A 14,161-nucleotide genomic window follows, 5' to 3' on the forward strand; every position below is an offset into this window, starting at 1 on the left:
ATTATCTCAGGGTAGAAGATTAGCTAGTTTGGGAGTAACGATACAGTTCCTCGGCAAAATCATCATTGTAAAACATTAACTTGCTTTTGGAATTTTCATTGCGTTATTAAGTATACAAAAAATAAGTCAAACAGAGATAAATACATGACAGAATACAAATTACAGTACCTTATATCAATTTTGTCAGACATTGTTGTTACTACTACATGCATGTCTTAGACTTTCAGATTCTGGCAAGAATAAGGAACAATGAGATTTCTAATTAAGATATAGAGCTGAATAATTATCAAAAGAGTTAGTTTCTAGCTTTAGGGGTCGTGTAACTCCAGGGTACATGGTATGCCTAATTTTCAATAATTCACTGATAAGGCACTAAAGAAATACATCAGAAACTGCGAGTATTGACAATAATTTTGCTGTGTTGCGAAAACTGTATTGTATTGATCTTAATTTTGCCCGAAATAAAAAAAAGTGTACAATAAATTAAAATATGTGTTTTGATTTATGTTAGCCCATAAAATCATACACGAAAAACAATTGTAAATAGCATGTACATTATTATTATTATTTTTTTAAAACAAACTTTACCCATACTATAAAAATACGATGTAGAAGCCAGCGCCGTAACTTAGATTTTTCCTAGGGGGCGAGCATTAATACGCGTATTTGGGCCCCCTAGAAAAGTTTTTTTTCTAATTCTTGGATCCCTCTTTCCACCTTTCTTTTACTCTTTATGGGATTCCGAATCCTGTGGGCCCTCCCATACGGCAAGGTCTGCGGAGCCGTCAGTTATGCCCCTGGGTCCGTTCCATACATGACAAACTAATTAAGGGGACAATGTTGACAAATCTCAAAGCCATATGAATAAATATTATTTCTAGATCCCCTAATAGTAGATTTCTTTTACTGAAATGGGCCCACGACTCATTTTTGTTTTATTTTCCATTTGTGTGTTGTTTTGTTTTTGTAATGTAGTGATCCTGTTTGATGCTTCATTTATAATATAACGTTCGAATCTTATATGGAGTAAGAAAATTTTGTCTTAAAATGGACCCCTTCGAAAGGCGGGAATCTTCCCTGCGGGGCAGTTGCCCCAGCCCCCACAAGTTATGGCCCTGGTAGAAGCTTTTCAAACAGAAAACTTCACTTACTTCTATTATTGTTGATAACATTTAACAGAACTAGTAAATCAAGTTACAAATGTTTATAATAGTACAAAGATTTTCAATGATCAGTGTAGTAAACTAAACTGCAGTTTCATATTGTGTTAAGTTTGTGCAGATGATGAAATTGAAATTTTTGTTGTTACAATATGCTATTACTATTATGTATCCGTTTTAAAATTTGAACAAATGTAGATATTTCCTTTTCTTAAACTTTGCTTAAACACTTATAGGGCGTATTTACGTAATTACCAACTTTTGCTGTTCGTATATTGCTCTACATTCTATTACATATAACATTTACAGTCAAGATAAATATATATATTCACTACTTTTATTCAATAATTATATGTACAATTTAAAATAAATACCTTTACTGAGGTTGTGAAACATGTTAAAAATTGCTTTAAAGTTGACTTAGATATTTGTTAAGTGTAGCCGTTCCTTAACCCTTTGACTACCAATTTATTTTTTTAATGTGAACATTCTTTTATAGGTACGACTCTTATAATGTGGGATATTCCTGACATCTGTACACAGTTTTGGAAACTAAACACAATCTCCTGGTCACATCTGACCCGACTTGAGAACAACATGTACTTTCTTTTAGAATTTTCTAAAAACAAATTCGCAACGATGTTTGAATTATTTGCATGGGACACAATGTCATGTATTCCGTTGGTAGTCAAAGGGTTAAATACCAATCAACAATAATATATTTTCTACTCTTCGTATTTTAACAAGTATTTCAAACCGTGTAACAACATTTTTTTTTTATCACAAGATTTTCCTTTAATTAAATATTTTTACGATATAACTGACATAACTCTTATAATACATTAAGTAAAATTAATTGGTATCAGACATCACAAAAATTTGCACTCTTTTGTTGGTATTAGTCACGTTTTTATAGTATTGTATTTCATTTCAATATTTCAATGAATAAATTCGATATCATAAGTAGTATTCATATGTTTTACAAAAAAAAAAAAAAAAAAGAAAAAGAAAAAGAAAAAGAAACTATGATACGATTACAATAAATCATATTTCACAGTGTATAATTAACCATTTAAAATCTTAACTTCCAATATGTCATGCAAATAACAAAAGGAAGAAATGAAATAGATATATGATTAAAAACTAACATACTAATGCGTTGTTATTGAAAGTTGCACTTTTCTTCCTATTTTTTTCTAAAATAGGTTTAAGATGTTGCATGATGATGTAGTATACAATATATGTAATGCAATAACTGATCATATTGCTACATTTTAAGTAAAAGTAAAAAAACAGATACCGTAATAAATCTGATAACAAAAAGGACATATAAAATTATTATTATTTATAAATATAGGAATGATAAAACATAGAAATATTTTCAAAGCTTTAATCTTAAAACAAACTTCTATATATTCCTTACATAAAAACACAAGAATAATATAAGTCTATTTGACACAAGTCATAAATTTTCAAAACTTGTTTACCGTTTTGTGAGAAATATATAAAGAAAATCTATTATAATTTTGCTTACCATTGCAACACAAAGTTGAAAAATGTTAAACTTTTAACAGAAATGTAGTGTTAAAGTATAGTTATTGGTATTGTTTCTGATTATTAGTATTGTACTGAGTGTTGTTCAGTAAAGCATGCTATGTTAGTCATCTCTCTAACGTCATCCCTTACTTAATTAGACCATAATGAATATTTGAGTATTTACTAAGTATGTGCGTAATAATTCAAATTATGGCGGAACTTTTTACTACGAAGTCATTAGTAGTGTGTTTTACTACAAAGTAAATTGACACTTTGTATAAGCTGAATGCTTCTTTTAAATCAATTCTGTACAACGACTGAGAGATTTCACTGCATGCTGTACGACATATCACCTACTACAAATTAAGTTGAATTATGCATTGTTCTAAAAATGTACACCACTTGAAAACGACATAAAAGTTATTTGAATAGCTTTAGTAGGTTTGTGAGAGGTAATTTTGTATGATATGTCGGCCAAGGCTGGTCAGGACCGGCTATTTCTAAGAAGTCCAGTATTCTAGAGGGTGAAAAATGTTCGACCACATTGTACCACACGTGAAACAGATCTTAAAGAGCCATATGCGTGGGAAAGATATCAAATATTTTCATAGATGAAAAGATTTACAAAGTTAATTTTAATTTCAACCATTTAGTACATTATACTACAGCAATAAGTTACTCTAAATAGTAATGTTTCTATGTGTATTTAAATTTATGGGAGCGATGTAGAAGTAAGTTAGTTACGAAAGTTTCATCTATAATCTTATCTCAAATTTCAAATTATTTTGCACGAGAATAATAAATATTTTGTGTTTTGCTGTTATTTGTGAAATTAACAAAGCTTTATTTGTTTCTATCTAAAGATAGGCATAATATAAAGAAAAATATGTACTATGTCTACATTTGGACAATGAATATAGAAGAACGCGTAATCATCCCCAGATAAATGTAGAACTTGAAATAGGACTTAATGCATTGCCAAAATTGGAGAAGTGGTGATAAATAATAGACCATTGTAGGTTACCCTTGTGAACCTGGCCCCCCCACCTCTCGGTACAAACGATTTCCGCATATCAATAAAAAGTACTTCGTTTGTACCGGTTTGTACCGCAAATATTTTTGTTTGTACTGTACTGCAGTATGAGAAATTAAGAAAACAAAGTGGGGGGGCCAACTTCACGCAGCCCCCCCACATTGTCCTAGGATCGATTTAATTGGCTCATTTGAAAGGTTTTCGTTTGTACCGGATTGTACCGTAGTTTGTTTCGTTTGTACCGTTCTGAATTATGAAAAATTAACGAAACAAAATGGGGGCCCAGAACAAACAGGCCCCAAATCACGACTTAATAAACCTGGTACACATGATTTTTGTATGTCATATGAAACTACTTGGTTAGTACAGGATTGTACCACAAAGAGTTTTATTTTAGCCGTAATAGATTATGAAAAATTAACAAAACAAAATTGGGGGGGCTGTGTGAACCTGGCCCCCCCACCACGTAGTACAAACGATTTAGTTGGCTCATTTGAAAGATTTTCGTTTGTACCGGATTGTACCGTAGTTTGTTTCGTTTGTACCGTTCTGGATTATGAAAAATTACCGAAACAAAATGGGGGCCCAGATCAAACAGGCCCCCAAATCACGACTTAATATACCAGGTACCCATGATTTTTGTATGTCATATGAAAGTACTTGGTTAGTACAGGATTGTACCACAAAGAGTTTTATTTTAGCCGTAATAGATTATGAAAAATTAAGAAAACAAAATTGGGGGGCTGTGTGAACCTGGCCCCCCCACCACATAGTACAAACGATTTAGTTGGCTCATTTGAAAGATTTTCGTTTGTACCGGATTGTACCGTAGTTTGTTTCGTTTGTACCGTCGTGGATTATGAAAAATTAACGAAACAAAATGGGGGCCCAGATCAAACAGGCCCCCAAATCACGTCTTAATATACCAGGTACCCATGATTTTTGTATGTCATATGAAAGTACTTGGTTAGTACAGGATTGTACCACAAAGAGTTTTATTTTAGCCGTAATAGATTATGAAAAATTAAGAAAACAAAATTGGGGGGCTGTGTGAACCTGGCCCCCCCACCACATAGTACAAACGATTTAGTTGGCTCATTTGAAAGATTTTCGTTTGTACCGGATTGTACCGTAGTTTGTTTCGTTTGTACCGTCCTGGATTATGAAAAATTAACGAAACAAAATGGGGGCCCAGATCAAACAGGCCCCAAATCACGACTTAATACACCGGGTACCCATGAGTTTTGTATGTCATATGAAAGTACTTGATTAGTACAGGATTGTACCACAAAGAGTTTTATTTTAGCCGTAATAGATTATGAAAAATTTAGAAAACAAAATTGGGGGGCTGTGTGAACCTGGCCCCCCCACCACATAGTACAAACGATTTAGTTGGCTCATTTGAAAGATTTTCGTTTGTACCGGATTGTACCGTAGTTTGTTTCGTTTGTACCGTCGTGGATTATGAAAAATTAACGAAACAAAATGGGGGCCCAGATCAAACAGGCCCCCAAATCACGACTTAATACACCGGGTACCCATGAGTTTTGTATGTCATATGAAAGTACTTGGTTAGTACAGGATTGTACCACAAAGAGTTTTATTTTAGCCGTAATAGATTATGAAAAATTAAGAAAACAAAATTGGGGGGCTGTGTGAACCTGGCCCCCCCACCACGTAGTACAAACGATTTAGTTGGCTCATTTGAAAGATTTTCGTTTGTACCGGATTGTACCGTAGTTTGTTTCGTTTGTACCGTTCTGGATTATGAAAAATTAACGAAACAAAATGGGGCCCAGATCAAACAGGCCCCCAAATCACGACTTAATACACCAGATACACATGACCTCTGTATGTCATATTAAAGCCCTTGGATAGTACCGGATTCTACGGCAAAGAGTTTTACTTTAACCGTAACAGGTTATGATAAATTAAGGAAACAAAATTGGGGGTCTGTGTTAACCTGGCCCACCACCATGTTGAACAAACGATTTAGTTGAATCATTTGAAAGATTTTCGTTTGTACCGGATTGTACCGTAGTTTGTTTCGTTTTTCCCGCCGTAGATTATGTTAAATTAACGAAACAAACTGGGGTCCCAATTCAAGCAAGCATTCTAATCAAGTTTTAAAACACAGGATACATATGACTTTCAAGAAATTTGAATTTGTCATGGCAAGTCAACCTGGCCCGCACATGTTTGTTTTCTTTCCAATTCGAATCAAAACGTCACCAAAAATTTGTACCCAATATGTATCAATTTATTGCATCAAAGTTAGAATTTGTACCGCCATCAATTTCGAGGAATTTGAATTTTTAATGGCGCGTCAGGCTGGGCTGGAGAACTTATTTTCCTTTTCAATTCGAAGCAAAAAACTACCAAAACTTGTACCCAATATGCACCAATCTGTACCACAAAAATTGAAAATTGTACCCCGAATATTTTTTGAAAAAATTGAACTTTTGTTGGGAAGTCAATCTGGACAGCACAAGTCATTTTTCTTCTCAATTCCAACTAAACCGTTACCAAAATTTGTACCCAATATATACCAATTTGTAGCACCAAAATTATAATCTGTACTACCACCAATTTCGACAAACATGAATTTTTATTGGCGGATCAAACTGGCCCGCACAACTCTTTTTCCTTCGAATTTGAATCGAAACGGCACCAAAAATTTGTAACCAATATGCACTATTTTTTTATTACGAAAATTACAATTTGATCCCGCATGAGTTTCGAGAAATATTAATTTTTGATGGTGAGTCAAACAGGCCCACTCAACAAATTTTTCTGTTCAATTCGAATGAAAATATCAAAAAATTTGTAAGAATTTTTACTCCCACCAATTTCTACAAATTTAAATTTTTGATGTGTCACGCTGGCCTGCACAACTTGTTTTTCTTTCCGATTCCAAGCAAGGCGTTACCAAAAATTTGTACGCAATTTGTACCACAAAATTTAGATTTGTACTCCCACCAATTTCGAGAATTGTGAATTTTAGACGGCGGATCGAAGTTACCCTCATAACTTATTTTTCTTTACAATTCGAATCAAAACGGGACCAAAAATTTGTACCAGATCTGTACCAATTCATACCACTAAAATTAGAATTAGCACCCGCATCAATATCTAGAAGTTTGAATTTTTGATGGAGGATCATGCTGGCTTGGGCAACTTATTTTTCTTTCAAATTCGAATCAACACGGTATCAAAAAATTGTAGCCAATATTTACGAATTTGCAGTATCAAAATTAGAATTTATATCCCCACCAATTTCGAGAAATACGAATTTAGATATGCGGGTTAGACTGATCCGCACAACTTATTTTTCTTTAAAATTTGAAGCAAAACTGTACCAAACACCTGTACCCTATATGTAACGATTTGTACCGTCAAAATTATAATCTGTACCCTCACTAATTTCGACAAAAATGAAATTTTCATATATAACGGGTGAAGCAGAGCCGAACAACTCTTTTCCCTTCCAATTCGAATCAAAATGGCACTAAATGTTGGTACCTAATATGTACCAATTTGTACGATTTGTACGACGACAATTAGAGTTATACTTCAACTAATTTCGAGAAATTTGAATTTTTGTGGAGGAAAAATTTCTCCTCCACTGCTTTTTTCATTCTAGTTCGAATCGAAATGGTACCAAAAATTTGTACCCTATATGTAGAAATTTGTATCAACAAAATTAGAATTTCTACCCCCACTAATTTCGAGAAATTAGAATTCTTGATGGTGGACCAAATATTTGTACCCAATATGTACCAATTTATACCACCAAAATTAGAATTTGTACCTCCACCAATATCGAGAAATTTGAATTTATGTTGGCGGTTCAAGCTGCCTGCATAACTTGCTTATCTTTCCAATTCGAATCAGTACAGTATCAAAAATTTGTACTCAATATGTACCAATTTGTACCACCAAAATTAAATTTGTATCCCCAGTTATTTCGAGAAATTTGAATTTTTGGTGGCAACGTCAAGCTGGTCCCCACAACTTATTTTCTTTTCAATTCGGATCGAAATGGTATCGAAAATATGTACCTAATATGTACCAATTTGTACCACAAAAATTAGAATTTGTGCAACTACCAATTTTGAGAAATTTGAATTCTCAATGCTCGATCCAACTTGACGTCGAAACCTGGCTCGGCCAACACATTTCTTTTATTAATTCGAATCAAAATGTTACCAAAAATTTGTGCCAAATAGATATTAGTTTGCGCCATTTATAAACACCGAAGACAAAATTATTTTAATATTTTTCTACGGTGTACCAAATGTTAGAAAGAATAAAGGAAAGCATTATCACAAAACAACTTGGTTGGGGAAGAGAGAGTCAAACATCTACATAAGTTGGGGACTCCAAAATATTTATGAGTGGGTGATTTTTTTCTCCAACCATTTGTGATCATGGATAATATTAATTTTTATTATAAAACTCATTCAGAGGATCAGTTCTGTGAAATCGTCTCTATCCACTCATATCTCCGTTTCGAAAACAGAGTCTAAGTTCTAATTTTGCTTATACAAATTTTTACAAATTCAGTTACCATCAATAATACACTCCAGAGTTAAAATGTTTAATGGAAATAGTAACAAATCCATTTGCGAAGTAGTGATGTCGAATTTAAAAAAATGCGTTTCTCTGGTTTACCTTGAGATCAAATAGATACACACATTTGAGTAAGCATTTCAGATTTATTGAATTGGTGCAGGTACAATGTAATATTTTTTTGTTACAAATTGTCTAAAAAATTTGGACAAATTCATATGAATTCTGAATAAGCCTTCGGCCTGGAAGAGTTGACTTGGTGATAAATTGGCCCTTCGTTGAATAACAATTTCTAATCTTTATTCGTACATGATTTTGCTCATGCAAATCATAAGCAAATTTCCGTTCCGTTTTTATGAATTGCGGGGAAATTTGTTTGCACGTTCTCGTTCGAATCGAATACTATTTTGATTGAATACAAAAAAAGGATTGCCATGCCCAGGAAGATTGCAATGAAAATTTAAATTTCTAGAAATTGGTAAGGTTGGAAATTCTAAATTTGAGAGTACAAACTGGTACATACTTGCCACAAACTTTTGGTAACATTTTAATCCGAATTCATAAACCAAATGTGTTGCGCGAGCCAAGTTTCGACGTTAAGTTGGCTCCAGCATTGAAAATTCAAATTTCTCCAAATCGGTGAGGGTACAAATTCTAATTTTATAGGTAGAAATTGATACATATCGAGTACACATTATTGGTACCGTTTTCATTCGAATTGCAAAGAAAAATAAGTTATACGGGCCAGTTTCACCCGCCACCAGAAATTATAATTTCTCGAAATTAGTGGGGGTACAAATTCTAATTGTGGCGGTAAAAATTGGTACATATTTTGTTCAAATTTTTGGTGAGGTTTTGATTCGAATTTGAAACAAAAATAAGTTGGCCGGCCAGTTTGACCTGCAATTTAATTCATATTTCTTGAAATTGGTTGCTGTACAAATTCTAGTTTTGGTGATACAAGTTGTTACATATTGGCTACAAGTTTTTGGTACAGTTTTGATTCGAATTAGGAAGCAAAAAGTTTTGTGCTCGCCAGTTCAAGTCCTTCGAAAGTTCCTCAAGTTCCTCGAAATTGATGGGGCTAGAAATTCTAAGTTTTGTTGAAAAAGTTGAACATATAGGGTACAAATTTTTGAAAAATTTTGATTAAAATTGGGAAGAAAAATAAGTTGTGTGAGCAAGTTTGACCTGCCAACAAAATTCTGTCTGACGTGACTTGCCACGCTCCACGAAATTTCTTGGGATATAAATTCTAATTTTGGTGTTACAAATTGGTACACATTGGGTACAGAATTCTGGTACCGTTTTGATTTGAATTGGGAAGAAAAAGTGTGCAAGCCTACTTGACTCGCCATTAAAAATTCAATTCTCGCGAAATTGGTGAGGGTGCAAATCATAGTTTTGGAGGTACAAATTGGTATATATTGTTTACAAAGTTTTAATACAGTTTTCATTCAAATTAAAAAAAAAAATGTGTTGTGTAGGCCAGTTGTGGTCATGCTGATCCACTGATCCTTCATTACATCCCAATTTTGTCGAAATAAGTAGTGTGTACAAATTCTAATTTTCATGGTACAAGTGGGCGCATAATGGGTACCGTTATGATTCAAATTTTTCGATACCGTTATGATTCGAATTTGAAAGAAAAATAAGTTGTGCAATCCAGTTTGACCCGCCATCAAAACTAAAATTTCTCGAAATTGGTGGAAGTACAAGTTCTAATTTGGTGGTACAAATTGGTAAGTATGGGGTACCAATTTATGGTGTCATTTTGATTCGAATTGGAAAGAAAAATAGTTGTGAGGCTCTGCTCCACCCGTTATCAAAAATCCAACCTTTTTCGAAATTGATGAGGGTACAAACTTTAATTTTGGCGTTACAAATTTGAACATATCGGGTAAAAATATTTGATACCGTTTTGATTTGAATTTTAATGAAAAATAAGTTGTGCGGGCCAGTTTAACCCACAAACCTAAATCTAAATCAAACTAAAACTCATTGTGTTACAATCCGCTACTAAAAAAGTACCTTCATAAGACATACAAAACTCATGTGTACCCGGTGTATTAAGTCGTGATTTGAGGGCCTGTTTCATCTGAGCCTCCATTTTGTATCGTTAATTTTTCATAATCCAGGACGGTACAAACGAAACAAACTACGGTACAATCCGGTACAAACGAAAATCTTTCAAATGAGCCAACTAAATCGTTTGTACTACGTGGTGGGGGGGCCAGGTTCATACAGCCCCCCCAATATTGTTTTCTTAATTTTTCATAATCTATTATGGCTAAAATAAAACTCTTCGTGGTACAATCCTGTACTAACCAAGTACTTTCATATGACATACAAAAATAATGGGTACCCGGTGTATTAAGTCGTGATTTCGGGGCCTGTTTGATCTGGGCCCCATTTTGTTTCGTTAATTTTTCATAATCCAGAACGGTACAAACGAAACAAACTACGGTACAATCCGGTACAAACGAAAATCTTTCAAATGAGCCAACTAAATCGTTTGTACTACGTGGTGGGGGGGCCAGGTTCACACAGCCCCCCCCAATTTTGTTTTGTTAATTTTTCATAATCTATTACGGCTAAAATAAAACTCTTTGTGGTACAATCCTGTACTAACCAAGTACTTTCATATGACATACAAAAATCATAGGTACCTGGTATATTAAGTTGTGATTTGGGGGCCTCTTTGATCTGGGCCCCCATTTTGTTTCGTTAATTTTTCATAATCCAGAACGGTACAAACGAAACAAACTACGGTACAATCCGGTACAAACGAAAATCTTTCAAATGAGCCAACTAAATCGTTTGTACTACGTGGTGGGGGGGCCAGGTTCACACAGCCCCCCAATTTTGTTTTCTTAATTTTTCATAATCTATTACGGCTAAAATAAAACTCTTTGTGGTAAAATCCTGTACTAGCCAAGTACTTTCATATGACATACAAAAATCATGGGTACCCGGTGTATTAAGTCGTGATTTGGGGGCCTGTTTGATCTGGGTCCCCATTTTGTTTCGTTAATTTTTCATAATCCAGAACGGTACAAACGAAACAAACTACGGTACAATCTGGTACAAACGAAAATCTTTCAAATGAGCCAACTAAATCGTTTATACAACGTGGTGGGGGGGCCAGGTTCACACAGCCCCCCAATTTTGTTTTCTTAATTTTTCATAATCTATTACGGCTAAAATAAAACTCTTTGTGGTACAATCCGGTACTAACCAAGTACTTTCATATGACATACAAAAATCATGGGTACCAGGTGTATTAAGTCGTGATTTGGGGCCTGTTTGTTCTGGGCCCCCATTTTGTTTCGTTAATTTTTCATAATCCAGAACGGTACAAACGAAACAAACTACGGTACAATCCGGTACAAACGAAAATCTTTCAAATGAGCCAACTAAATCGTTTGTACTACGTGGTGGGGGGGCCAGGTTCACACAGCCCCCCAATTTTGTTTTCTTAATTTTTCATAATCTATTACGGCTAAAATAAAACTCTTTGTGGTAAAATCCTGTACTAGCCAAGTACTTTCATATGACATACAAAAATCATGGGTACCCGGTGTATTAAGTCGTGATTTGGGGGCCTGTTTGATCTGGGCCCCCATTTTGTTTCGTTAATTTTTCATAATCCAGAACGGTACAAACGAAACAAACTACGGTACAATCTGGTACAAACGAAAATCTTTCAAATGAGCCAACTAAATCGTTTATACAACGTGGTGGGGGGGCCAGGTTCACACAGCCCCCCCCAATTTTGTTTTCTTAATTTTTCATAATCTATTACGGCTAAAATAAAACTCTTTGTGGTACAATCCTGTACTAACCAAGTAGTTTCATATGACATACAAAAATCATGTGTACCAGGTGTATTAAGTCGTAATTTGGGGCCTGTTTGTTCTGGGCCCCCATTTTGTTTCGTTAATTTTTCATAATTCAGAACGGTACAAACGAAACAAACTACGGTACAATCCGGTACAAACGAAAACCTTTCAAATGAGCCAATTAAATCGATCCTAGGACAATGTGGGGGGGCTGCGTGAAGTTGGCCCCCCCACTTTGTTTTCTTAATTTCTCATACTGCAGTACAGTACAAACAAAAATATTTGCGGTACAAACCGGTACAAACGAAGTACTTTTTATTGATATGCGGAAATCGTTTGTACCGAGAGGTGGGGGGGGCAGGTTCACAAGGGTTTGTAGGTTGCTTGTTTGTGAAGTAAATGTTGTTTTCCGTTATCTTTAAACTGGACAAACTATTAACCTCTTCTCGCCTCGTAAGTTTATTTTTTTATTTTGTTTTATTTCCGGATGTTGGTTTACCAACCATTGATAAAGTGTAAAACTACCATGTTTACTCGCGTAATAGTCGCACCTTAAGTTTGAAGTAAAAATGTTTGCCAAAATAATTTCCCGCATAAATGTCGGTCTACGGGATTTTTGTCTTTGTGAACAAGACTTTCTTCGAAACTGCTTATCTTTTGAGAATCCGAGCAAAAGAACTTTTTGTTTACTGACTCGTAACATTGTGATCCATCTGTCAACAGAGATCAGGCAACTTACTTCCAGCCTCCATTCTGCGCTAATGCCAAGAAGACTTTTTTTGTCGTCTCCCACAAATCGATAAGTTACGAGTTTATTTTTTACAAGATTTAATATTTTATCGTATGTAGGCTATATTTTATTGTTTATGGTGATACAATGCTGTATGTGTCAAAGTTCAAAATCGTTTTGATCGTAGTGGTAATTGAATGGGGACTTTACTAGCATAATAGTCGCAGTTGGATTTTCACATTAAAAAATTCGTACAAAAATTGCGACTATTACGCGAATAAATACGGTATTAAACACTATTAGTCATATTTTACTGAAAAATCTATTGTATCGTTAGTTAAATAATGTTAACCCTGAAACACTACAGTATGTATTGGCTTCCTAGCCACTATTTTTAGTTATTGCCATGTGTCAAAAATGCTTACTTTGTTTCTAGTAATTTAATAACAATCGAACAAATATTAACCGTTTGGAGTACCTTTGATGCTGTTGTATTTCAATATAATGGTTTAGTGCTAGGCCTGTGCTCTCTAGTATTATTCCAGGGTTAATTTTGCTTAATAAATGTTATTAAAACTGCCTACGTAAAATTGTATAATTCGATTATCAAATTTAGTAATAATTAAAATCAAGTGGGTAAGTATTGTTTAAAGCATTGTGATAGGTTTGGCGTTAAAAGATGAGAAATGTCCTCAAAGTTTCACACACGATGAAAGGACTGAAACTTGAATGAAGTATAACATGTCTGTTAATGTTTCTAGTATTAGACACTTGTCGCATTGGGTCATGAAACGTTGCGTTTGAACCCGCTAGGTTGACGTTGAAACAACCATTTCAAATGTTTAAGATCTTAAATCGTAATAGGAGCAAAGCTTAACCACGATGTTCAAATTATTTAAAAGCATAATTAGAAAATTGGCCATTGCGAATGTAATTCGGGTACGGAACATCACGCGTATTCCGAATAGATAAGGAGTACTTATTCCTGCTACGCTTCTGTATATTGAGACATATTAACCCATACTGTGTTGTTAGGGAACAAAATATAATACTAAAATGTTGGAGTTTTAATTACACTATCGAAGTCATTTTAATCATCAATCAAGTTTAAGGTGTACTTATAACTGTGAAAAGTAGATTTAACAGACTTGCAGTTTCGAACTAGTGAGTTACTCTGTTATACTATATAACGTAACTAAAATAGCGGACAAATTTTCATGAAAAAACATCTGAAAACTGCTATCTACTCTTCTTATCAACAATTGAACTTCAAAAAAAATGTCTTGGA

Source organism: Thermobia domestica, chromosome 17, assembly GCF_964235325.1.
Source record: "Thermobia domestica chromosome 17, izTheDome1.hap1.1, whole genome shotgun sequence".
In the NCBI taxonomy this organism is placed as follows: Eukaryota; Metazoa; Arthropoda; class Insecta; order Zygentoma; family Lepismatidae; genus Thermobia; species Thermobia domestica.